The 24319-nt window shown below is 44.2% G+C and overlaps 1 protein-coding gene across 1 annotated transcript in view; it reads left to right on the top strand.

Moving 5' to 3' along the window:
* olf413 (DBH like monooxygenase olf413) overlaps positions 1-24319 on the top strand; it is an 868967-nt gene that overhangs the window by 588919 nt on the left and 255729 nt on the right. The gene's annotated exons all lie outside the window — the stretch shown is intronic.

Genomic DNA, 24319 nt, shown 5'->3' with positions numbered 1-24319 from the left:
ATAAATTATTACTAAACCAATTCATTGATTTATTTAGTCAATGAAATTTCTATTTTAAGCTGTTAGTTTTAGCGCAGAGGTTTAATCACAACATTCCATTTCCCATGTTCTTAGCAATGCATCAAAGCTTGCATATTTATAATGTTTTAAAGAAAATTAATATATTTTTGTGTTTTTTCAGTATGCATTCACCGCTAAAAATAGGACATTGATTTGGATTTTAATGTGATTTATAATTTTTCCTTCACAAATTTAATATGGTCGATAGGTCTGGAGCTCTGTTGTGTCGTTATTTAAGTTCATTTTCTATAGTAAATTAAAATTTGTTATACTCATATTAAAACGATAATATCTCGATTGTAAATATGCGTACATAAATGAATGTTTATTATTAATTGAAAAATTATTGGCTGGCTTAATTTCCTCGGATTAATGGTTTAAATTTGCTGCGTAACAAATGTTATGAATTCCCTATGAACATTTTTAACTTTTGTAAAGTTCTAATGTTGCTCTGGTACATGATGGATTTAATTTAGAGCATTTGAAAGCATGAGTAAAACCTTCACCTTTTACTTATGTAATTTCAGTGTGCTACAATACATTTAATGCAATACACTCTAGGCACCAAAGCAATTGGCTACAGTGTAAAATCAGCGAGGCACCTTGAAAGGGTATTCAAATCTCTCCCTGAGACCTTAAGTAACATTAACGGCGCTCGAAATGATGGGAAATAACTTTAAACCGTGCCAACGAACCTAGAATAGCGGTGTAAATGCCCACTTGCGACATATACTCGTGCAATAACGAGAGATGGCTGGAGAACACTTCGAGAATCTCTGGAAATACCAGGAACGTCGAAGCAGCTGAGGGCCTCCGTGTTGCAATTTTGTGTTACTAAGGTGTAAAGCCAGCTCACTACTTATGCTCCATTGTATGAACAATTATACAAACCAATCCGGGTAGAATTTCTCGCTGAATTTATGTAGTTTCAAAAGGTTGTTTCATTTATATTGTCGGAGGAACTTTTATACAAACTGTAGTCATTGAAAAGAGAGGATACATTCGGTAATAGTGAATGATAAACAATTTTCTTCCTCAGATAATTGATTTCGGAATAATCAATGAAAATTTGGTTTAGAGATAATTTAAGAAATTGTAATTAGAACCTATCCAGATATCCCAAAATTTCTCATATCTGGCTAAGGAAAACTTAGCAGAATTTGTTCATTCGGCGGATTGCATTAAGCAAGAGTGGGTGAAGTATGTGACGGAAAAGTGAATTAAAAAGCAAACATTGAAATGAAGGGGTCTCATAGCCTCCAAGTGCTCTATGGGTATTTCTGCCTTTAAAGCTTTTGAAGCTTTATGAATAACTAGAATATTGCAAGAAAATTTTATCTATCATCCCCTCAGGACAGATCATATTTTCAAATATCCAGGAGAATGAGCATTAAAGTTTTACTTGATATTAGTCAATTTGGACCGAATAATTGGGAGAGGATTACATTTCAAAGATACATCTACATCTACATCTACATAATACCCCGCAAGCCGCCGCAAGGGCGTGTGGCGGGGGGTGTTAGGTCACCAACCGTAAAAAAGAAAAATACCACATGCAAAAAAAACAACACGGAAAATTACACCCACAGCAGCGCACACACTCATGCAAAAATCCCTTCATCCAATACTCATGCAAACACATATACCGAAAAAAACTAAAAAACTGCACCCCATGATGCAGCACGAAAGCAATCCTACAACACGGAAGCAAGGACACAACAAGCAAGAAATTGAAACATCACTACCACATGAAAATGCACCACGAAACACTCTACCCCCAAAGAGTCTCTAAATGGCAGGGAATGCGACCCAACGTTGCAGGTAGCAGGAATTTGCCCCCGCGGAGAGGGACGAGGGATTGAAAGGGAAACTTAAAAACAGATGAACAGAACATGAATGAGGTCATTCGGAAAGAATGGGTTATTATAGCAAAACACATAAGGTTAGTGGAAGAGCATGCATTTAAATGCAACTAATTATTTTTTAGACGCTGAGGGTGGCAAGTGGAATTTTTGCTATGTATAACCCTGCAGTTGCTATCCCGTATTGTCCGTGGGAAGAAGGAGTCCTTGAGTCGGCTAGTTCTGGCATCTATTTCCCGAATTTTATATGCATGATCCAAGCGACTAATGTATGTAGGAGTTCGAATAATTTGCGAGACCTCGGTGGTGAAACATGCGGATCTAAATTTATTTAATAATTTCAATCTTGCATTGAATCGTCTCTCAGCCAATGATTCCCACCCCAAATCCATGAGCATTTCGGTGACGCTTTGCGTTTTATCGTAGGAATTTTTTACAAAACGGGCTGCCCGGCGTTGAACCTTCTCAATTTCCCGAATGAGACCTTTTTCACTCGGATCCCACACGCTGCATGCGTATTCTAAATGAGGCCTTACAAGAGCGTGGTAACAACGTTCCTTGACCTTCGAGTCACTTTTGCCGACAATGCGTCTAATGAATCCCAATTTTTTATATGCTTGACCGCAGACTTTACGTATGTTAGTCCCCCAAGTCAAGTCTTTGGTGAATGTGACACCTAGGTATTTTACCGTATCAACTACTGCTAGGTCACCTCCAGCTAATTTGTAAGCAAATCCCGTTGATCTTTTAAAGAAATTTACCACTGAACATTTATTATAATTTAGAGTCAATCCCCAGTTAGAAAACCATTTAGTAATGCAATCTAAATCCTGCGCTAGAATAAAACGATCCTCATCCCCAGATATCTCCCGATAGATCACCGTGTCATCCGCGAACATCCTAATTTTACTTTTCACTTCGCGGTTTAAATCGTTAACAAAAATCAAGAAAAGCAACGGCCCGATCACACTTCCCTGAGGTACCCCCGACGTGACTCGAACGCTGTCGGAACTAGCGCCATCAAGGACTACCCTCTGTTCCCGCTCTGAAAGAAAATCTTTAACCCAACTTATGGCGCCCTTGTTTATACCCGCGACCTTTAATTTATGAATGAGTTTACCATGTGGGACCTTATCAAATGCCTTTTGAAAATCTAAGAAGATGGCATCCACTTGCCTACCTCTCTCACCCGATAAAAGTAAATCATGTGTAAATAATCCTAATTGGGTTTCGCAGGAGCGGGTTTTCCTGAATCCGTGTTGATTGTCACTTAAAAAGTTAATATTGTCTAGGTGTCTCATTATTGAACTGACAATTATGTGCTCTAAGATTTTGCAACAGATAGAAGTGAGAGATATAGGTCTGTAACTACTGGGATCCTCCCTGTCACCACTTTTAAAAATAGGCGTTATTTGCGCGGTTTTCCAAATCTTAGGTACTTCGCACTCTGTGAGGGATTTGTTAAATGTTTTATCACCCTAGCTGGTATATTTTCGGGACCCGGGGATTTGTTGGGTTTAATCTCGTTAAGCAATTTTAGAATTCCTTGTTGGTCCACTGTTATTTTTTCCATGGGTGGAGTATGTATTGTTTCTTGGAGATATGCGGTGGCAACATCATTCGAGAAAACGCTTTGGAAGAATGAATTTAGGATGTTAGCTTTACCCTCACTGTCTGTATGAATTATATTGCTACCTACAATCCCTTAAGCAAGCCACGGTTTGTTTACTCCCATTTACTTCCCTAACATATGACCAGAAAGCTTTGGGGTCAGTGTCCAAGTGCTCGCAAAGTACTTTGCGTTTAAAGTCCAGTAAAGCGCTACGTAATTGTGTTTTGGTTTCAATTTTAGAGGATCTATATGTGTCCCATAATTGTTTATTCTCAGGGGATGATGTGTTCACGCCTGCCCTCTTTACCCTAGAGTGTAGCATTCTCTGCTTTCGAAGGGCTTTTCTAACTTCTTTATTGTACCACCTGGGGTCGCGATTTGCTTTAACGTATTTTATAGGTATGAAATCTACGATTCCTTTTTGCATGATATTGACAAATTCTGTCCAAGTTTCTTCCACGTTGACATGACTTAAGCGGGTTTTGAACTCGGGTAGTGAAGAGTTTAATTGATTGGCAAAAGATTCAAAGTCTGCTTTATGGTAATTATAAATTTTTCTTTTTGGTTTAACAATCATTTTTATTTCTATGTCCAAGTGGACATTAATTGCTTTATGGTCACTCAAGCCCTCATCAGTTGATACACTAATAATACGTTCAGGCGTGTTTGTAAGAAATATATCCAATATGTTCTTTCCACGGGTGGGCATGCGTACTGCTTGATGGAGGGAGTTTCTTTGAACCAATTTTATCATGGAATTGCAAGATTCGCGATCGCTGGTCCCAGATTTAACGATATTGTTGTCCCAATCTATACCAGGGAGGTTAAAGTCGCCACCAATTATGTTTATGCTGTTATTATATTTACGTGTAAAATTGTAAATTTGATCGTTGAGGGTGTGAAGTGTTTTCAAATCTGAGTCTGGAGGTCTGTAGAAAGAGCATAAATTTATGTTGGGTTGATTGGTCCGTATTAAGGTGCACCAAACACTTTCTATGTTATTATTTTCAAATGAAACTTGCCTGCTTTCAAAATGACTTTTAACTGCCACGAAAACCCCTCCTCCGGGTCTTGTATCTCTATCGTGTCGGTAAATTTTGAAATCTATTGGGAAAATTTCTTGGTCGTTTATGTCATTGCACAGCCAACTCTCTGTGCCTAATACTATATCAGCGGAATGAGTTTGGATTATGTGTTCTAGATCCGCTGATTTGTTCTTGAGGCTTCTGCAATTTATAACAAGTATAGTTATATTATTTTGATGTTGAATAACGTCCTTATTTGTGCCTGACTGTAGTTTAGGACGCCTTTGTGGGGAAGTGCGTGTCACATGTCTTTCTAAATCAATGCCAGTGTTGTCAGTGACTTTAATATTTTTATTAATAATATTATACGCGCTATCCCCAGATGTTACTGACCCACTAAGTGACCTGCCCTCTATCCTAAAAAAGGCCTACAGTGGTCGAGTATCCTATCCGCTACCTTACTCGCCGCTTCCGCTGTGTAATGGACCCCAGATCGGTTAAGGGGAGTCCTGCATGATCGGAGGGTTGGCCTCAGGTCGACGAAGGAGGCTCCCATGTCCGAGCAGAATCTCGATAGTCTCTGGTTTATGCCTTCCACTCGGCTCCAAACCAGAGACCCGCGATCCTCCCTCGGAACAATACTGCAGACCGTTAGTCCCAGCCGAACCCCCTCGACGCCCTGGACGCGCTTCACCTCGGAGCTCAGTTCCCTAAGGGAACGGAGGACCTCCTCGGATCCACGGTCCGTGACGTCGTTGGTGCCCACATGGGCCACGACCTGCAGCCTAGAGCACTTCGTGCCTTTGACCGCCGCCTCGATCGCCTTCGTCACCTGAGGGACTCCTCCGCCTGGTATACACCAGGCGGTCACCCGTTGATCGGCACCTACGCGGCGCGCCCTTTCCCTCAATGGGACCATTACACGACGGACATTCGAGCTACCTATCACTACCATTCCCTCCCTTCCCGTTCCCTGACGTCTTATCCTAGGCAGTGCCCTCGGAGTAGGGGTAGGGGCTGCAGGTACGGTGGTGCTGTCATCCGACAACACCTGGTACCTGTTGGAGACGGGGATGGTATCTGCCTCCGCAGAGTCCAATCCACGCCGCAGCGTTACCTTCCCCTTGCCTCGAGAGACGACCCTCCAATCGTCCGACCTACGGACGTGAGACACTCCCTCGTTGGGAGATGGGACACGGGGTAGGTCTCTAATCGCCCAGCCACGTGTTGCATTCGGACGAATCCGTGCACCCATATGGGCGTGGCGGGTTTTCGTATTCCCACCCCGTGCACCATCTCTCCTGAGGGGTGTCCTCCGGCCAGCGATCTCCGATCGAAGCTCCCGCACCATTCTCTCCAGCATGACAATACGGGCCCTTAAAGCCGCGCATTCGCCAGTGCCTTCGAGCATGGCAACAGGGGACCTAGATGAAGCCATCTTAAATAACAACCGAGTTCCCAACAAAAGCTAACTTGTATACGCTACGGTAAAATTTCTAAGAGGGGTTAGTTAAATTTAGCTCAATCAATAAGTTACGATTTGGAAGATAGTAAAGAAAGGAAAGAAAGAAGATGGTAAAGAAAATAAAGCACTCACCGATAACCAATTAGATTTGACGGACAAAAACCACCGCAAGCCACTAAGAGTAACCACTAGGAATACCACCAAACTATTAAAAACTAATAACAAGCAACACAAAAACTAAATAAACTTAACTATTTCACAAAATTAAAGCTAACACTAAACTACACTTCACTAGGGAAGAACAAACACAGAGGTACAGAAATAACAGCAGGCACGCAGGTAGTCTCAGGTAGGGTCGAACCGGTTCTAGGGAGCGAGCTCGAGCACGTCTGTTCTCAGATACTTCTTTGTACAAAATTTTCACATATTATTGCACTAATAATGGCATATTGGCATATGATAGAATTAATTTCTTTTGCTGGCAAAAGTAAACTCTAATCTTCTTATTATCCGATAATAAGATATCCATAAGGAAAATATTCATAAGAAAACCGTGGAATAAAGCTACGAGGGTCATCCGGAAGGTAGTACCCGTTCGTGCCGCATGAAGTGCTGACGACGCGAGTAGCCGCTGGACGAGGTCAGATAGCTTCAGTGGCTTGCCTGCCTTCTCTGAGCCAAGTTGCGTGACGCTAGCATTGCCTGTGTTGTTTCTGTGATTGTTTACAATGTTTAAAAAAATTGAGAACGCCGCCAGTTGTGAAGTGAGGGCAGTGATTAAATTCCTCAATGCAAGAAACGTTCGCCCATGTGATATTCATCGCCAATTAAAGGAGGTGTATGGAGACAATGTAATGGACGAGTCGTCTGTTCGGCGGTGGTGTCGCAACTTCAACATGGGGAGGGGGAACACACACGACGATGAGCGTTCGGGGAGACCGTCTGTCATTACAGACCAACTGGTGAGCTCAGTTGACGAATTCGTGAGGAACGATCGGCGCGTCACAATTGATGACATCTGTGAGCATTTTCCCAATGTTTCTCGAACAATTGTTCATGAAATTGTTAAACACCATCTGCATTATGCAAAAATTTGTGCAAGATGGGTCCCTCGCGTATCTCAATGAGCTGGCGGCGAAGGACTATGCAGCAGGAATACAGAAACTTGTCACACGTTATGACAAATGCCTTAATTTGCTTGGAGATTATGTTGAGAAGTAGTTTAAAGTATCCTCTTTCAAATAAAATTTTTTATGTTTGTTAATATTTACTTTTGTGTCTTTATTTCACGAACGGGTACTACTTTCCGGATGACCCTCGTATTTTAATGTAGTTTGCTTGTATGGAGAGGAGGGATTTATTAGAATAAATATTCATTTCACAATGTATAAATTAGGGCAAAAGAGCAAACATTTTGTGAATAACATTTTTTCAAGCCCCCTGGCGCAAATACAGCCTTTCATTATTTTTCCGCGTGTGTACTCAATGGTCCGAGTTTTATTTTTTTGCAAAGCGCGCATATTCATCGCGTCACCCGTAACCTTAAAAACAAACGGAGGCAGATTAAACACTCCATTCCCCGTCTTTGTTCCTTGCTTTGCTCCCTTTGCCTTCATCGCCCTCCTCCGCTACGTCATAACAATTAGTCCGACGATCTGAGGGTTTCTTTTCGTTTAATTTTCAAGTCAATACTGCCTTCCGTCGGCTTATATCGCTGTGAGGATGAGGCCGCATGTCCCGTAGTCTCCGCTCATAAGCCGTCGTCCCTGGGCCAATGCAGAGGTTTTCGTTAGAGAGTGGAGCAGGGGCGAGGGGTCGGCTAAGCGGAGGTCTGGGGGAAGTGTATGGAGGAGCACCGCTTCCTCTCCCGGAATGGGCATATCCTTTCACCGGCAGTGTTTCCCCCACACATCACCCAGTAAAAGCTTATTTCACCACAAAAATCCCGTAGCATCCTGCCCACACGTACATTCAGCCCCTCCACTGTTCTATCCAAATACCACTCCCTCTCTCCGATGCCGAGTCGAGTGAAGCTCCTGACCCCAGCATCCTTTGGCGCCGAAACCCCAGCGCTGAGCCCTCGCTGACCCTGCGCCGAGGAGCCCTTTTCAATCATCCCCCTCGTCTCCGCCCTCGACTCTCCGAGGCCGCCTCCACACATTCAAACAAATACCGCCTAGCTTTGGTCCCGCGTATCCTCGCGGTAGATTCCCGCGAAAAACAAATATACTCTCATTAGAAGAATGTCTAAGAGGCTTAAAGAAAATCGTCTCCCATCTCATTCACGTGTCATCTATTTCTTTGAAAACAGGCAATTTCGCGTTCACGGCGCCCCCTTTAGATGAAGTACTTTCCTTCAATTCACGTGCGAGTTATAATGAAGAGGTGATTTGGGGTTGGGAAATTGTGTGTGTGTGTAGGTACACATGAATTGGGAAGAAAAATCGGAGAAGCGGATAGTGATGAACTCAATTTTTTTTGTCTTCCCATCTCTTCGCCATCTCCCCTTGCCCAGCCTTCCTCCCAGTCCCACGGATGGCTGAGGATGTTCTAATTCATCCCGCATTATTCGAGAAAAAAACCTGGGAGCATGCAACTTTTTCATCCCTCTCATTTTTTTATCCCAGGCTTTTTTTCTCGATTTCCCTCCGCCTTTTATTTTCGAGCGATGAAAGCACTCCGTTTGCTCGCCCGTCTCTCCCAACCACCCAAACCCCCACTCATTTCCCCTCTCGCCGCGCCATCTCAGCATTGCATAAACCACCCTAACCTAACCTCTCCGCAGCAGCGCGTGCACACTTGAAGCGAGGCCACAGTTCCAGCCGAGCCCGTCGGTGCGCCTGAGCGGCGCGGTGCCTCACCCCGTGATGCTCTCGTTGAGGCGCACCCGCCGCATCCCGTGCGGGTGGCCGCTTTGCCCTTCGTTCCAGCCTCTACCCGCCTCTAACCCCCCATCCGCCCTCCACCTCCCGCTATCCCTCTGCCCCCTCGAGCGAGGGTGGAAGGGAAAACGGTAACCTCCATAACACGCCTCATAATCAGTTTCGGGTCGGAATGAAAGTGATCCCGTCAGCCATTGTGATTCGAGTGCCCACTGTGGGGAGTGAAGACACTTGGGGCGGAATCGTAACGGAGGAAATGAATTGGAAATCCTTCGTTCTTCAGCCCGAGTTAATTCTGAATGGATACGAATGCTGAAACGCAATTTTTTTTCCTCCTCTCTTTGCCGGTATTCACTACCCTATAGAGATAATTACTTTGCCTTGGCCGTGTATTTTTCCCCCCTACCTCCGCCCGAGTTTTCCCAGGGCGTCTCAAACGATGATGGCGCTTCTTTTGGCCTTTTTATGCGGATGATTATCTGGTGATTTGCGTAGCATCATTTTCTCCTCACAAAGAGCGCGAGAGGGATTCCAGTATATTCGGTGAATCCTTTCCGTCGCTCTGCCAGATCTACGGTCCAGGATTAAAATAGCGAACCAAGTGAAATTTGGTTCGCCATTTCCCCTCAATGAAAATGAAACACCCTTCAAATTACGAGGTTGGTGCCCTTTTATATTGGAGCAAAATGAATGTTCATCTTTATTCCTGGTGAATTTGGATTCCATAGTAATGAGTCATAGAAAAGAGATTAGTTGATGAGACTAGAATTTTAGTTCCCGTGGGAATTCTCTTTCATCAATGCGTACTTTTAATTATCATTTCGGTGCGATATTTAACCATACTTTATTTTGCATTAAAAAGTTTATTATAGTGTCACTTCAATTTTATTCCTTGTTGAAATTCATTAAGTTTTCATCTTTTTACAGTCTTCGATCAGTTTATATCCTTATTTCCTTATGTGAAAAGAATGCTCGTCTCTTGTACCCGGTGTAATGCCCATTTTAGTGCATTTATTCCTGTTTTCAGCTACAATTCATATTTTAGACAGATTTTTACTACACATAGGCGATATTAATAGCAATCATACTATTTTTTAATGAGTCGGTAGCAATCAGTAAGGTAAATTGGGAAATAATTTCGTGCGTCATGAATGGTATGTTTCCGTGTAACTGCGAGTCACCTAAATTCATTCTTTGTTTGAAGTGGAAACTCATTAGTTTACTATAGATGATTAACTGGCGAGAAATGAAGTTGCCAAAAAATACTCAAAAAGCGATATTCTAGAATATTCTGGGGCGTCGCACCTCCAAAATTTTTCCTACCCGCTTGTTAGTTGCGGGGCGTCTATCGGGGGAGTCTATGGTTTCACCGGCCCCACTCAATGTCGCCAAGCAAAATACATCTTGCTAGGTCCTCCCGGGGCTAAATACCCTCGGGTCCCCTTGTTACCCTTTCCCCTCCGCTTTCTTAAGGGCCTCGCGCAAATACGCGCGAACAGTGTCTCCCTTTCCCGCAGCTCGTGGACCGCCGCTCGCGAGTCGCTTCCTCCACCGCGCAAGTGTTGTACGTTAGGTTCCTCACCCGCTCCGGCGGCTTGTCCCCGGAGGCTGGTATATTAATGGGTCGGCGTAAAACATCTCTTCTGGATGTAACCTTCTTAAATTAACCGCCCCACATTAGACGCTCGGTTTATTCCATTATGAAGTTTAATTACACGAGTGGCGGGGCGATCCCTCGGCTCCTGCACGGGCGATGGGAGGATGGGGTCGCCGTCGCCGAAACCCGTTTACCCTCTTCTCGCAATTACCGGAAGCCTTCTTCTACCAGGAACACTACGCGCCCTCATCGACCCCGCCCCCCCCACACTGCCCTCCTTCACCTCCCCCGCAACTTTTGCTCCTCTCCTCGTTTCCTTCGTAAATAGTGGCTATTTTCATGCAAGCCCGCTACGTCTCGCACAGCTGATATCGGTGCGATGCGGTTCCCGCTCCCGATTGGCTCTAAAATCATCTACGCCTGCATGATACTCAGCGAGCCACGACTAAGGAGTGCAGCAGGGGGTGATTGCAACCCAAGACATGGTGTCCGTTTCGCAATCTCCGCTTTCCACACCACCGCGATGAGCGGGCGGCATTGAATGAGACCGCCGAGTTTTATAATATTTCGCGTAAGCCGCCGTATATCTCCATTTCTATCTCCCGAAAGAGAAACAGAATTGAAGTTCCGGAATCCTGTGGATCGAGGGTTATCATTTCTTCAAGACCGCGAGAATGGGGTGCTATACCTTCGGTGACGTGCAGGGCAAAGGGGGAGCGCGGAAGTATTAAAATCGGCATGCACGAAAGGCGTCGTAATCGTGGTGCTCGTTATGCCTTTTACTGCTCCCTCAAGCCGGCACGAAGGCCAGGCGACGTCTTTGCGCCCGTGGTTGGCCCAAGTGAGTGGACGCGACGTGCTGTCAACCCCGGTGTCGTGCGGTGGGATTTCCGAGATGTTTTTCGGCAAACGATCCCAATTGTATTACTGAGCGAAGGGAATGCTGCGAGCACACTCCAAGCATTCACAATTACTGCCCTAAGAAGAAGTTTATTGCTCTTGCCTCACTTTAAAGGAAAGTACAATAGTTTTCAAAAAGCACAACCTATCTTAAACTTGGTGCGTTTGGCAAAAGTTCTTCTACCTCGGCATTTGCAATTAATCTTCCCGCGTTTTCCGTGGAATACAAATTACGTTTACGAGACCTTCTTAAAGAGTTGAAATTTGTCACGAAAAACTTTTGTATACATATCGCTTTCGTATCGTTGGATGTTTTTTAAACTGCCATTCTTTTCCGTTTCATCCCATCATCCTGTGGGCTAATTCATGCCTGCAGGATAATACAGGATAAATTTAATAACTTTGATCTTTTTGAATAAATAAGGCTCATGCAACTAGATAAAGGGCATTCAGATTTCCCATGCTTATTGAGCGTAAGATACAGCCTGAGCGAGCTTCTTACGAAATAATGAGACATGACTTTCATGCGAATGGCCTAGCCATGCTTAAACAAACGGTCGAATTTACGGCTTGGTGTGATTAGAGCGAAAACTACCGTCGTCCCGCAGTCAATGCATGGGATCACCATTCCCTCTCATAGCCCATCATACGACCTAAGACGCTGGCTGCATTCCTATTAGTGCTAGTAGCAGTGCACATCATCCACCTAAAATTACGGTAGCCGAGCCGGTAGCAGCGTTGGCACTCTGCCCATCATCGGATTAATCGCGCCACAGCGCTCAAGGGGCTAACCCATCATTTAGAGCTATACGCAACGCCTACCCGGCTATTAGGGGATGAAAGGGTGGTGAGAGTATAAAATGTATGTCTTGGTTATGTGGACGCTTGCAAGCTCATATTTTAAGATATAATATATGCCTGCATGTTCATGGTAAATGAGTGCAGCCTAGTTGATGTATGACGCAAGCATTAGCGAACGCCATTACGATAAAGAATGCAAGCAGGCATTTTGGCGCAGTTCAGGCCCTTCGATAACTAAAATTTGTGGTAGATTATGGAGTAGGTTTACTCAGCCTCTGGCCTGCGTCTCGAGTCAGAGGAACACGGCCCACTGGATCTAGGGAATATAACCTCCCAATTTTTTTGGAGAGCTCATATTATAATGTTTGTGGAAAACATTATGTTTCATCAAAATACAAGCTTGTGACCGTAAGCCTTATCCCAAAGGAAACGGCCAAGTATTCAAAACTTAATAGGTCACTCATTTTCCATTCCTTTCTCAAAATAAATGCTGCACATGTTTGTTATAACAAAAAAAAAGATAATCAATTTCTCACATATTTAATCGTAGAGTACTACAAGCTGTAATTAGCGTAAAAATGGAAGAATCTGAAATTGTGAGCCCATACAAACTATTTATATGATAACCTAATGAATGCGGGAGGGCAAGGGAATCGTAGGAAAAAATATAGGCGTAAATGTAATCGAAATGATATTTACGATATGGGAAAATAAGGGTGATATATTATGAATGAACTTTTCCGGAAATTGCTCCAACGACACATTTTGTCGTTCCTGAAAGTGGTTATTTCAGATCATTTTCTGATTAGACCCATGCTCTCTCGTATTCCACCGCCCCTCAGTGCCGAGGGGTAATCATGACGGAGACGCTGCTCTTATACAAATAAATCCTAAATGCATTTACAATCACATTATCTCAGACCTCTATATTGTCATGAATAGAGATATTTTGTGGAGCACGTTAATGTCGTTTCTCTCGCATCCGTTGCGGCATTGAGACCCTAAATGGCATTCTAATACTCGAGGTAACGTGGATGGCGGCGAAAATCAAGAGTTTCGAGAGTTCTCTCTTTTCTCGTTCTCGCCTGTGATAAAAAAGCGGACCTTTGTCGGATGGAGAGGGAGTGAGGAGCAGAAGGAGAAGAGAATGGGAAAGGAGAGTAATAGTTGGCCAGATTAGAATCACCGTTTCCCCTTCGGGAGCGTTTCTATTGCTTTGTTATTTTCCTAAATAAGGCTCCCTTGCTCCTTTTCTTCCCTTTCGAACTTTTTGAGTGTCACTGATGTGCGCCTCGGGGGGTGAGCTGCAGCGTCTTGGAGTAATTTGCGCTCGATTCGGAGGCATTAATATGCTCGTGTTCCCGTGGAAAGGGTTTCCCGGCGGAGGGCAATTTAAAACATTCCTTACCCTCGAGACAATCCCAACACCCGTTCCCCACTCCGCCTGCCCCCTCTCCTCTCCAACTCCTCCCGAACCACCTTCCGACCCCCCCCCATCTTTTGCCGCATTTCCTTCACATTTCTCCTGCTCCGACTCCTCCACTCCCCCCCCACTCCTCCACTCTCCCCCAGACGACCATCGGTGGTCGAACCCTTCCCTCCCTCGGCTGCTCCCACGACTCCCTAATCTTCCTTCTACTCCTTCGCCTCCCCTCCGGGCCTCACCTTCCTTCCTCTACGAGGGGCGGTCGCCGCCAGCGCGCCTTGGTTTCTCTTGCCGCGGATCGCCCGGATGATCATTTGCCCGTGCTCCGGGCGTCCCGCGTGGAGCAAATCGTAATGGGAGAAATGTGACGGCGCGTCGTGCGAGGAAAATGAGAACGTTTTTGTTCGACGGATTTCGTGAAAATGCAGCGCTCCATTTCCCCTCGCCCTAAGCCGATTTTCCCTCGGCACGAATCGCATCCGAATATATCGCCGAGGAAGTTGCGGTTTCTGATGAAATCTCACTTCTCACGGTTATCCGTTGTGTTCATGAGAATTCTTGGAAGCATATATAGTATACATATATATATGTATATATATGTATATGTGCTTGACAAAGGTTGCTTCGCCAATTTCACAGCGTAATCGCTGTTCATGGTTAAAAAGTTAATGAGAATGTCAAAATAACTTAACATAAATGCGCACGTCGCACCCTATATTTCCCTTCATCGTATGATCCTCGTATTATGCCGCCAGGCTCGTTATATCTTCATGGAAATTACCTGTTCGTTGCGACAACCATCACAGTCTGAGACTCTTGAGGGATCCTCTTTTAAAATCCTCTCGCCACAAAGACAGGCAGTTCTCCCCCGAGGACTATAAGGTGTAGGTCATGGGTGTGAGAGATGAAGGGCGATCCCTTTTCGCACGTCAAAATGCCATTCTTCGTGTTGTTTTGTTAGGAATCACTTGTGGTGGACATTGAATATATTTTTTCCTCTTATATAAATAAAGATGCTAAATAGCATTCAACCAAGGAGTAGTGGAATGTTTTCAAACCTTCCCCTCATATGATTAACTTTATGCGAATGGATAACTCGCAATGTTGCTTTTGTTGGTTTCTTAATTTTTGTGCTCGTTACTATTTGCCCACTCCGTGAAAAAGGGAGAATTTTAGAGACTTCAGTTCCCCTCCGTAATTACGAAAGATTGCTGAGGTGTAACCGACAATGGTAGACCGCGAGCATTCAGACTCGTTAAGATACGGCTCCTTGCGAAGTCCTCTCGCCCCGCCCCCCTTCTCCTCCCCCAACCTACCTTGCCGCCCCGGCATGGCTTCGCCCATCGGAACTTGTCTAGCCACGTAAGGGAAAACGGTCAGCGACATACCTGAGAGACAGAGATTGCGGACGGATTTCCCTATCTTTCTTCCAGACGGACTTCCTACCCATATAAACCCCCCCTTTGCACCACCGTGCACATGCTGCCTCATTAACGCCTTCATTTTCCTCGGTACGGCGCTCACGGCGGCACGGTACTCACGCAGCACGATCCCCGGCGCTAGATAGCGGGCACAGGACAGCAAGGGGCGACGGCGGAGAAGTAAGACGTCCGGCGACATCATAAAAGGGAAGGATTAACGTCGGATCTCCATGCGCCGTGCTTTGGATTAGGAACATTCAAATTAAGTTAACGACGGCCGACTTTATGTCTTTTCCGGGGCTTTAGCTCACATATCTTCTGCACTTATTTGTTGTGTTTTACACAGTGCTGTGAGGAGATGTGGAAGAATTGGTAGAGAAGAGGCAAAGACCAAGCTCGTCGTTTATCAAGTCTAAAGGGTTACGTTTAGGCATCCTCTTTGGAACCAATGGACAATATTCTGTAAAAATTAAAGAACGAAAGGTGGACTTTTTTCGCTCCAATGTTCGTTTCCAAGCCACCGGTATTAATCCATGAACAGCCTCGACTGATTATTTTAATTTAGTAGCTATCATTCTACCACGACTTTAATGACTTGGTAAGAATTTTATTTTATTAGGCTAATAAAATAGCATTGAGTGGTAACCTTCTGGTGGATAAGTTAAGTTTTTTAGGCAAGTATACGATATTGTTGTTTTTCTATATGTACAACGCAAACATTTGAAATACCTCACTACCTCGCAAATACTTGAACTTTCCTCGGCTATTCGAGTCCAGGAATGAATCCTTTCCATGTAGTCCATGAAGGACTTTTGCGTTGCATTTAGGTATTTATCGAAAGAGAAAAGTAAATGACCTCACCCGAGAACAGATTAACGACACATTTGGAAAGGAGTCCAAAATTTTCGTTCTCAAATTCGCAAGTAACTTTTCTTCGTTATAGTATCAAAGTTTTAATTTGAAAACAAATTGGCTTGAACTTTTTGTCTTGGCCAGAAAGTATTAAAAAAGAAATTAAGAAGTATGAGAAAATAAGTTAAATTTCCGATGAATGTGGAGGACCAACGGGGCTACGAAGGAAGAGCGAACGGAGCGTGTAATGATTAGGGCTATAGCACCTCGTATCTCGTTCCCACTGTTACAGCAGTGGATTTCAGAAGCGTCAGATGGTCATCGATTGCTTTCTCACTCCACTACTTCAATTGTTGCCGTTTCATTGGGTGCACAATTTTTTTGCACCGAGCGCAGCTGGGCCGTCGGTTGTAGCACCGTGCATTGATAATAATGATAACGGCAATCATCCAATCCGGCTTCACTTTCCTCCAAAGTATTTCGACTGCCACCCTGCCTCGGGCTCCGCCTCCATCCACCCACACGCCCTCTTCAAGCCCCCCTCCGCTCTCGGACAAATTCCAAACTCTTTCCCGGCCTTCCTTCTTCCCGCCGACATTCTCCCTCTACCCGTCATCCCTGCCAAGGGTCTCCCCAAATGAGCGTGCCACCTCCTGTATTGGGTTGCGGTCCCCCCGAAGGCGTGGTATGCAGGACCTACGGGAAGGGGGAGTTTCCATGGCGGGGGAGCCGCATTCACTACTTCGGAGGCCCCCGGGACATTGGTCTCTCCGTAGGAAGCTGGATTGAAATTTCTATCCTGGTAGTCTTGGTTAGGCAAGAATGGAATCATGGAAAAAAGAATGCTCACGTTAGTAGTGGTACAGATGCATGCTTGTTTGTGTGTGTGTGCGCGTGTGTATCAGAGAATTAGGAGTGCTGCTGCCCATGTAGTCTTTGGGAGTATAGATTGTGGCTCTAAGAAGACTTCGAGGCACACAAGCGGGCCCCGCAGTTTTCCCTTTCACTCCTCCCACGTGAAAGGTCCGGAGGGTGCAAGCTCCCATATCCCCACCGCCCCTCTCCTGTCGGGCTACGCTTTTTTAAAATACAGAGGGGGTCGCCGGGTTGTTTCGGGGGGGGGTTTGGAGGAAATTGAGTGGTGGCCCGTGATTCCTCCTTAGGCGCAGTATCAACTCGGCCGGCGTCATTAAGTCATAAGTTGCGACCTTCTCACCCACACACCGTGTTTTCTCAAGCCTAATTCAACTCTCGATTTTTGTGATTTCATTGACGTTTTGTTACACTCTCGGTCTAATTCCATCACCGCGTTTTGAGATGGTTTCTTTCTTCTTTCCTCATTCCCCAATTCTTTCTCACGCTCATAGTTCCCACCTCAACCTTTGATCCCACCTCAAATTTTGATCATTTTTACCTATATTTGTACCTGCTTTCAAAGAGCTAAACATTTCTCCACGAAAACGCAATGCTGATTTTAGTTTCCAGGAAATCACTGGTTTTGGATTTCTCTTTCCTGGAATGTTATTTTATTTCTTTCGCAAAACTATGTGTATTTACTCTGGGAAATTCTCTTTATATTTTGTGAATGTGTTGTACTCTGCTTCCTTTGTTTTTTGTCTATAATTCTTTGAACTATTTTGGTCGATACGTTTTTATAATGTTAAGTCTTTTGTAGTGTATCTTTCTATGTTTCAATGAAGCAAAACTCTAAATAGTACTGCCCAATTCTTAATTGATACAACAAAACATATGTTTTCAGTTTTTAGCTCTCCTGACAGAAATTATTCTTGTGCTAACAAATTAAAGCACTTAATTCTGGCTTAGTGAAAGCTGCGGTGCAAATTAATTCAACGTAATAAAATGGAGTACAAAACGTGGGAGAAGTTCCTGAATTATTTAATGTACTTTGACCATAACTGTGGAATAGTTGTTCCGTTTTTTCCAGGCCAGAATTGTTAAGAAATGCTTGGAGAAGACGCATAATAAGTGATCGACTTAATTTTTGGCTTCCAAGATTACTGAAATCTAATTTCCGACTATGACGGCATGACAGATATCTCCGAAAAGGTTAAATAACATTGACAAAACGCGGCCCAACTTGGCCACGTGGACTCACGGATTTGTTCGAGGCCACGACGCCATTTTGGCAGCTTAATGCCCTCGGGGTTTGGCCGTGCGGTTCGCCGAGGCGCAATCGTGTGTTGGGTGCGGTTGGCTGATGACATGCCGTCATTACACCCTTCGATGCGTGAGTCCGGAGTTGTTCCCGTGAATGCCATGCCTCCCCCACTACCCACCCACATTCCACCGCCCCCCAGGGTTGTACATATATTCTCCGTCTCATGCACCGTGACCGATTCCCGCGGTCGTAGAGATTCGTTCCGGGTGGGCTCGGGGCTGTCTATTTGGGGTGTCTCCCTTCCAGAGTTGGCATTCGTATCTATGCCCGTGGGACGGTGTAAGTCGAATGGTAAACTCGTTGTAATTGAGAATCGGAATTGGTTTCTCGGGGAGCTATTGAGAGAAGGATAGGAGGCTGTGCGGGCCGCCTTATATTTGTCGCGGGGAAATATTTACGCTGATTAGATGTTCACGATGCTATTTTTAATAGCACATTAAATCCCCTTTGACATTGGGTCGTTTAAAATTCCATTTTCGACAGGCGTTTCTAAATATAGTCGAGACGTGAGGCGTGTAATGACATGGACTGTACGGTCGCTGAAATATAATGCGTAAAATTTTCTGGCGTGGACCTTCCTAGCGTTCATGCGTGTCAATGACGTTGTGTTTTTTGCGAAGTGGTTTCTCCTCGTTGGTATAAAAAATTAAGCACTTCGTGCGATGTAACATGAAACAACGGGGGCTCTAGGCTATGAAATCAACTCTCTTGCGGTCGCACTTCTAATCTCTTCTTCTAAATAGTATACTGTTGTGGTGATGACCAGAGTGGACAATGATTCATCAATTATAAGTAGTGCTATTTTGCATGCTTGTTTCCATTAGTATTTTTATATGCGTGGTGGGGAAGAGAGAGACTTGAGTCGAGTAATTTCATTCGGGGCCGTGGAACCAATTATGCTTCCCCACTTTCGTTTGTAGGAGGAAAGAACTCTTTGGTGTTCACACCGATGGTCGCCAGCGAATCACCTCCCCCCCCCCCCCCGGGTTGGAAAGCATTCATTTTAGGCCGTAGTGGTTAATAAGGCGACCATCTAAAGTCGCACTCATTTCCCATGCAGGGGTCCTTAATGCCTGGCATGCCATATTAATGGGCATTTTTTTCGCACTCTCTGCCATGCCTGCCATCACATTGAGCATGTTTTACTGCATTTTACCTTCAAATATCTTTCGGTGATTACGGAAATGGTGTCTGCTCTCTTCATTTTTAGGGTAGGGTTACCCTTTGTGCAAACGCTTCCCGGGTGGTCTAAGAAGGTTGAGTATGACCATTGCTGAACGCAGTAATCACATTTTTTAGATCAGGAGGGAAATGATTCTCGTTCTCCAATGAGGATAATAAGTAATCATGAGTTATGGCCCCAATTGCTCAAGACTGCCACCAGATCCGTGCAACAACTTACAAAAATAGCACAACCAATCCCGGGGGATCCATTTGTAACTGCCAAAAACCATCAACGGGGGTGCATTTACTTTCACTTAAAGAAAACGAAAGCATCTTAGGTCATCTCCAAACGCTCAACAAAAACCAACAATTAATTTTTCACTATTTTAATTGCGCTCGAACGAAACTAATAATTTGGTAATGATAAGGACCGTTTCGGAGTCGCCGCATCTTGGTTGGGAGGGTGGGTGAGAATAATTTAGGCTTAGGCAAAAGTAATACCCACACTCCCGAGCTACTCGTCGAATTTTTTTTTTTTTAAGCGCTTCCTCGATGTCCCTCTCCGCCAGCCTCCGACTTAATCGACGTCCTGACGTCAGCTTATAATAACACGGCCTCTGGCCATCGAGTGGAGTGAAGGTATGGAGGGCGACACCCTATAAGAAAAAGCCTTCTAATCTCCATGGATACCTCGTTGGAATTTTCACTACCTTTGCTACGGTTTTTAAAGCTGCCGGACATTTGCTCCACCGCAGCCAAACGTGGCTGGAAGGGGATCCAACTCACAAACTGGTTTTTCATCTCGTTCCCGAGGAAGACTTCGGAATTATGTACCGCCATCCCACTCCGATAAGTGCTTCTTTTGTGGGAGATTATCTCAAATTACGTCTTCCGAGAAGGAGCGAGTAGCGTCGTTGGTAATTTGAGAAGGTTTTCAAAACCCGGGGGCACGCGGTGGTTAAACTCGAATGAATATTTCCTCCCCACGGGAGTGGAGAGAGATCGACAGTGGTTCCAGGGGCATTTCCATTTTTTTTCTCTTCCTTGTATCCCGTGCACCAAACAAAAGCCCCTCGGGATCCAGTGTTTTGAAATTTCCAACAGTCTCTCCGTGGTCCTCGAAGGATTCGGATGTCGAGGTGACGCACCCGATCCCCTTTGCCTACACTTCCAGCTTCCGAAGGCGTATACTATATATCCGGGACCCAGGTGTTCCTGGCGGGGAGTGGGGGTGGGGTGACAGCAATTTACGTGACCAAATGAGTCCTTCGAGGAATGCAGATTAATCCGACGACATGCCGTGGATATTACCATAACTTAATGAAGCCGTTACGCCGGGGGAAAAGAATTAGTGCAGATCATGGGAGGGATGGAGGAGAGAGGAACCAACCCTCCGGGATGAATTCCTGACCGCCTCGCGTCAACCTTGAGACTTCGGGCCTTCGAGCTTCCGTCGGTAGCCCGATATAATTACCACGCCCACGGCCATCCAGGCTGCCGGGACTGACTAGCTGCATTTGGATACACAGACGCCTCTTTCACCCGAACCGGCCTCTCCTCCACCCCCGTGATCGGGGAAGAATTTAACCTCAGTTGAAACGATGGGTGGAGATTGGATATCGATGGTAGCCAATATCTTCCTCTTTGGCATATTTACTGTCTCCTGTGTCTCCGATTTTCTACCGTGCAATGGCTTTTGTAACGCTTGCAGCGAAGGTATAGGTATAGGTAGAATGATATTGCGTGGATATTCATATGCTATAAAATTTTTCTCGCCAGTCACATTTCCCTCAGATCTGTTTATGACGGGATACCGTTGTAGCTTGCTATTTTTTTCATCTTTTTACCTTATTGTGAATTGCTTTCTCTTAAATCATGTAATACCTAACCCGTTGAATAAGTTACGGCTTAAAAACTCCATAAAATTTGATTTTATTGCGAAGTCTTAACTAAGTCTATTTTCATTTAAATGTTTGCCTCTAGCAATTTTTTCATTAACATCCCTTTCTTTTCCTTTAAAGCGTTATTTTCCTCTTTTAACGAAACTGGCACGATAAATGTGCTATGCTGAAATTCATGGGTAAGCAATGGTAAATGTAAGGAGGAAAGGCTTGTTTCATTACTTTGCCGGATAGTTTGCATAGATATACCAGTTGTGTGCGGTAACATCGACAATATTTTAACACATATGCCTGTTGTATCAGTAGCCATGCAAATTAAATTTCTAATGGTAATAGGCTTTCGTATAATGCTACTCACGAAACTATGCATTAAGGTTCAATCTATGGCAATAATTCTTGGTTTCAGCCACATTCTCTAACATTTGAATAATTTATTTCCTTCCATGTCTTTCCTAATCAGATATTTCTTGCCATTGTAGGCCAGGTTCAAAGTGCATCGCAGCTCAAAAATGAACTTTTCTATTGACCGAGCCAGCAGAGAAAGTTTCTGGCTAACAATTTACCAGATAAATAGTTGGAAGCGTTAGCTTAACATACGATTTTCAAATCTTCAATGTGCTGTCGTTTTTTCATTTGTGATATTTTCCTTCACGTAGTGCTGAAGCCAATTTTCTCAATACACGAGTTCAAATTTTCATTTTTCAAATTCACGCATCAAAGAGCACGCTTTATTTCAATTCACACTGCGCTGCTAAACGAAATGGTACTTTTGCTGTTGACTAGAAACGTGCTTACAATAACTAAAAGATAACGAATTCCAAAGACCATTGGTGATTTGTCTTTTGTCATCCATCAGCTACTCCGATTTAAGTCGTAATGTCAGCAAGTATTCCTCCATAGGGCTACTAGAAAAATTCTACTATATGCAAAATTTTATCATGCTAATCTGTGAAAAACGAGCATACCATTAGTTTTATGATATGTTTTACGTTATGTCTCCTATAAATTTTGACTTTTCATCGGAGGATGGTCATTGATGGAATTCCGGCACCTAGGTTCCTGCATTTGACCTTGTGATATGCGAATTTGTGTTTTCCTCCTTAAAAATATTTGTTTGCACAGATTGATGATCAAACACCTATTAAACTTCAATCATTCATTGCTGACAAACATTTTCGGTTGTAATATCCGAGCAATCCCCTTAAGCGTGGTAAATCTGGGATCAAATTCCACCTTGCCTTGTGGATAATTTGTCCTAACATGTGGATTATTTGTCTTACTACTATACTGACTTCCTTGGCCATCATTGACATTTACCTTGGAGTAGTGGGGGCTAATTATAACGTGCTACCAACAAGGCTTCCAGGAGCAATCGGTCGCCTCCTTAAATGCGTGATGGTCCATCGAGATAAAACTCCTAAAGAAAGTTCCTTGTCTCATCTATATACCTTAAATGACCCGGCGGCAATTCGAGTATATTGTTAGTGTCTTCGTCTTGAATATACAATTTGCGTTTGATCTACGGTCCTAAGACGTCACAGGTGGGTAATTTAAATACGCGGTTTACCGTTCGGTAGAGGACGATTGGTGAGGGGACAAGTTAAAAAATAAAAGTTATATATCCCGGCTTCACCTCTGATGAGAGCGGAACCATGGGGGTGAGGGAAGGGTTACATGTTGTCGAAGCAAATGGATTAAATTCAAATTAATTCAGGTTTTAATATTTCTCTTTTTCCCTCCGACCCTTCCATCCCTCCTCTGCCCATTTCGGCCCATGAGATTTAAGTCTACCACGTTTCCCTTAAACCCAATCAGAAACCTCTTTCCAGTGCGAGATGAGGGTAATTAGCAGTGAGTTGTCTCATTCGGCTCCGTCTCTCGGGAACGTCGGTACTCGGATTTCTTGGCTGTTAATGGTATCGAAATGTGAGGCAGCTGCCGTCGAAAATACCCCGGGCAATCGGTCATGTGATGGGGTGCTGGCCGGGGGGTTTTGAGGGGGTGGAGGGTGGCTGAAGAAAAATGCTTCAACTCTCACCCTCTCACGAATGACTCACGGGCAGGGACGAAAGCTTTGGGCCGTGAATAGAGGTAGAGGAGAGGGGAGCGAATCGAAAATGGTCTTAATTATATCTGCAGGAGTACGTGGTGCGTCCGGAGAGGGTTGAATTATGGGCAATCAATCGTCCGGGCGGGACAACGATAATTATCATTCAGCCTTGACATGACAACAGCGTGGAAACCCGCTACCGGTGGTAGAATTTTTGACTCCCTCTCTATGCAAATTATCCGTTTCCCGATATACACTTGAGGTGAAATTAGTTTTTAAAACGTTTTTTTGTGGAAAATACCGGGAGATGCGCTCTCACTTTCCCCCCTCCATCATCAGCCAAGCACGTGTCTTGAGAGCCAAGATTCCGTCTTCCAGGGCCTCAGCTGTCACATGGTCGTCGTCGTAGGACGATGAAATTGCGGTAGTTTACTTGTTAATTTCCGACCGAAATGTTTAAAATATCGACATCATTTTTTTCCCCAACTTCGACCACTACCGCCAGTGGCAATATGATAATGATGTGGAAGGTTTTCCGATGAATTTTTATTTATTTCTGAAATTAGGCAAGGGTTCTCCTAAGGTGTACTTCCACATATAAAGGCTAGGTCACACTTTTCGTAAATTATGCGCGTGAATTTTAAAATTTAAGTTTATTATATTAGCATGTACCATCCTTCTGGGAAAGGAAATATCATAAATATTTACACTTAACAATGTGCTTGGGCGTGTACCAGAGACGCTATATAAATTTATACAAACCACCTGCCCCTCTGGAACGAGTCCATAAAAAGCATGTTACTCTCCCGCTACACTCAGCTATTTTAACGTCTTTGTTTGGCAAGGAAATGGAAAATAATGGGAATTGCATTTGTGTTCATATCTTGCTGATCGTAAACACATACGCATATTTTGTGTCACACATTATTCTCAATAGTTGACATGGACATGCCTATGTTTGTGGAATCAGTTATCATATTCCTTCGGGAGAACCAAAAATGTTAAGCTTTCATAGGTTTGTCTTTGTGGAAAGTAAAGATTTATTTTCCCTGAAAAGGTTTATCTTTTGAATTAAACTTCACTCGCAAAAACAAAGGTGACAGGATTCCCAGTTACCATGGC

This window comes from Hetaerina americana, unplaced genomic scaffold, assembly GCF_022747635.1.
Source record: "Hetaerina americana unplaced genomic scaffold, ioHetAmer1.1.p SCAF_12, whole genome shotgun sequence".
Taxonomy (NCBI): domain Eukaryota; kingdom Metazoa; phylum Arthropoda; class Insecta; order Odonata; family Calopterygidae; genus Hetaerina; species Hetaerina americana.
This window is presented reverse-complemented; position numbering and strand designations above follow the sequence as displayed.